Genomic DNA, 3,466 nt, shown 5'->3' with positions numbered 1-3,466 from the left:
GTTCGTAGGTTCGCAGCCCGGTTCGTAGCCCGGTTCGCAGGCCCGTTTGCAGGCCGGTTCGTAGCCCGGTTCGCAGCCCGGTTCGCAGCCCGTTCGCAGGCCCGTTCGCAGCCCAGTTCGCAGGCCGACTGAGAGCCGCCGCGCCGGCTGCCCAGGACTCCCGCGGGGGCAGTGAGCCGTCCCTGCTGTCGTCCCTGCTGTCGAAACAACCGTGCGTATCCCCCCGCCCCGGCGTCGCGCTGGCGGTGGTCATCCCACAGCCGTGTAGCCGCCAAGCTCTCTGGCCTGGGCAGGGCTGGAGCCCTGGGTCGGTCAGGTGGGCTTTGTGAGCACAGCAGCGAAGTGTGGTCTTCGGACGCATTCCGGTGTGGGTGGGATTCAGGTCATGCGGGCTCAGGGTGGATTTCCTGCTTCCGGGCTGGCCGTCTGTCTGGTTCTGGGCATACCGGAGCTCTCTGCCTCACAGAGCCCTCTGCGAACAGCGGGTTCAGTCTCGTGCTTTGGTTTCTCTGCCTCTAGCCAGAGACAGCTTCGCATGTAAGGACTCCGGTTACGCGGCTGGGCCCGGGTTCCTGGTCGAGCCAGGACACTCTCCCTGTGTTAAGGTCTTAATGACGTTGGCAGTTTCTTCACAGCCGTGCCTAGCTTAGTCTGAGGGGAGGAGGCTCCTGGGAGTGACCTTAGAGTCCTGCCTGCATTTGAGGGTGCTCAGACCAGACATGACAAGTGGCTAAAGGGCCAGTTAGGTCGGTGAGAAGCGAGGAGCCTGAATTGGGGCTGGGGTGGCAGATGTGGTCAGAGTCTTGGGCTGCGAGCTGCCTCGGCTGAATGCTGGCTGCTGGGATGGGCGGTACCTTGTCTCTCGGAAACGCTACGGTGAAGCTTTGACGTGTGGATTTCCCTCAGAATGGGACTGTGCTTACTGATGGGGCCTTTACAGAGTTGATTAAGGTGAAATGAAGCCGGTGGGGTGGGCCCTGAGCAATCCGACTGGGGTCCTTATAAGAAGTTGGGACAGGGGCGCCTGGGTGGCTCAGTGGGTTAAAGCCTCTGCCTTTGGCTCAGGTCATGATCCCAGGGCCCTGGGATCGAGCCCCACATCGGGCTCTCTGCTCAGCGGGGAGCCTGCTTCCCCCTCTCTCTCTGCCTGCCTCTCTGCCTACTTGTGATCTCTGTCTGTCAAATAAATAAATAAAAAATCTTAAAAAAAAAAAAAAAAGTTGGGATACACAGGCACCCAGAGGGGCGACTGCATGAGAACACAGGCGAGGGCTGTCTGTGATCCCAGGAGAGAGGCATCGGGGAACCAGCCCTGTCCCCACCTTGACCTTGGACCTCTAGGCTCCAGCACTGTGATAGAATAAATGTCTGTCATTTAAGCCCCATAGTCCTGTTGTCTAAAAGGGATTTTAAAAGGAAATTGGGCAATTTATCACATTACTGGGAGATGTGGAGAGTCACAGTCTGTGATCTCCCCACTACGCTGGGCTGGGGAGGCGCCCACTGCCTTGCTTTGGCCGTGCTACGATCCCCCTTCTTCCATCCTCCCCTCGCCCCCCATTAACACATGACACCGGAGCTCCACGTTGCAGCATGCGTCTGCTGCCCAAGCCGGGGCCTGACGTCTTGCCTCAGTGTGTCCCTGGCCAGGTGGTTCGTCATCCGCAGGCTCTTCGAGCCGTCAAAGGGAGAGTCGTGTCTACTGAGGCACAGAGTGGCTGAGGAGAAACAGATCTGGGGGCAGTTCTGGCCTCCAGGAGGTTGGGTTATTAGTTTGCAGCTTTTCCTGCCTGCCCACGGTGCCCCACGGGCGATCCACACTGTGACTCATCCCCTGCTGGGGGGGTTGGTTCTGTACCTCGCTTTTGCCAGTAGAATGTGACCCGATGTAAGCAAGTCACATCCAGAAGAGCTGGTCCCACGTGGCTGCTCCCCTGCCGTCTGGGGCCTACGTGAAAAGCACACAGAGCAGGGCTAACCGACCTGCAGCCCAGTCAGCGCCCTGGTGGCCCCGCAGGCAAGGGAGCTGGGACACACCCGTTTCTGTAAGCCACTGAGATTTTAGGGTGCGGACATGGTGTATGGTTACATGTAGTACCACCTACTAGTCTAGCAGGAGGGGGGGATGGCCTAGGGGGTGTTCAGATAGAAATGACCGGCCACTTTCGACTACATCAGTAGACAGGTCTGTTAGAATGTCCTGTGATGAAGGAAATGTTTGCCGTCAGTGCTGTCGCGTGATGGGACTGCCACTGGCCGCCTGTGGCTATGAGCACGTGACATGTAGCTGGCAGGATGAGGGTGCCGAGTTTTACATTTTATTTAACTTTAATTAATTTAAATTTAAACTGAAGTAGCGATGTATGCTGACCGGCTGCTGTATTGGACAGCGCGGGTATGTCTACGTCTAAAGCCCAGGAGAGAGGGTGCCTGGGGGGCTCAGTCGGTAAAGCATCCGACTCTCGGTTGCAGCTCGGTTCTTGATCCAGGGTCGTGCGTTCAAGCCCTGCATTGGGCTCCACGCTGGGCGTGGAACCTACTTTAGAAAGAAAGAAAGAAAAAAAGTAAGTTCTGCAGAGAGGTCCAGGTGGAGTAGCGTATTTGGGATTTATTCTTATATATAGAATTAACATATATAAATATACATGGAACCCTGGAACATATATACAGAATCCCAGTATATGTGCATGCTCTGGGGGCAAATAGTCCGTGATTTTGTCAGATTCCTAAAGGGGTCTTTAGCCTCCAAAGTTAAGAGAAACTCTAGACCCTGGGGGATGTTGTCCGGAGGTTAAGAACCCCAAGAATTAGGAGTGGATCGAGGGCCAGGGCTCCAAGGGACAGCAGTGTCTGGGTGGGGTTAGCAGCAGGACCCTTCAGAGGAGCAGTGACATTCAGAAGAAGAGAGCTAGAGCTGGGACACCAGTAGACCAGATGATCTCAGAGGCAGCTGTCACTGCAGAGGGCAACACGATGTACTCTAGAAGTGGTCTATACAGCAGGACCATGGGTGCTCTTGGCTGGAAGGGGGCTGCATGCTAATCGCTCGTGTTTGGATGAATTCACTTGTTCACTTGGCAACAGAACAAACATTCCGTACCTGGAGAAGAGCTGGATCAGCAAACCAGGAACCTCCCTTAGGAAGAACAGGGGCTCAGAGGTAAGGCCAGATAAGCGACAAGACAGATGCCCATTCAGCACACAGATCTGATCCAGAGGGTGCAGCTGTGGGGCGTGGTCCAGGGAGGATGACTCCTGAAGAGGTGGAAACTGGAAAAGAGGTGTCACTGTAGAGCCCCCAGGAGAAATGGAGAAGGCAGGATAAAGTCTGCTTATGGGAACTGAACTGAAATACAAGGCTCCATCACAAGGAATTAATATGGTTACTGGAACCAGGGCCACCAACATCATTCCTCCATCTGTCCATCCATCCAACCATCCATCCATCCACACACCCACCCATCCA

Source organism: Lontra canadensis, unplaced genomic scaffold (assembly GCF_010015895.1).
Source record: "Lontra canadensis isolate GAN:19392208 unplaced genomic scaffold, GSC_riverotter_1.0 scaffold29, whole genome shotgun sequence".
Classification (NCBI taxonomy): Eukaryota; Metazoa; Chordata; class Mammalia; order Carnivora; family Mustelidae; genus Lontra; species Lontra canadensis.
Note: the sequence above shows the minus strand (reverse complement) of the source record.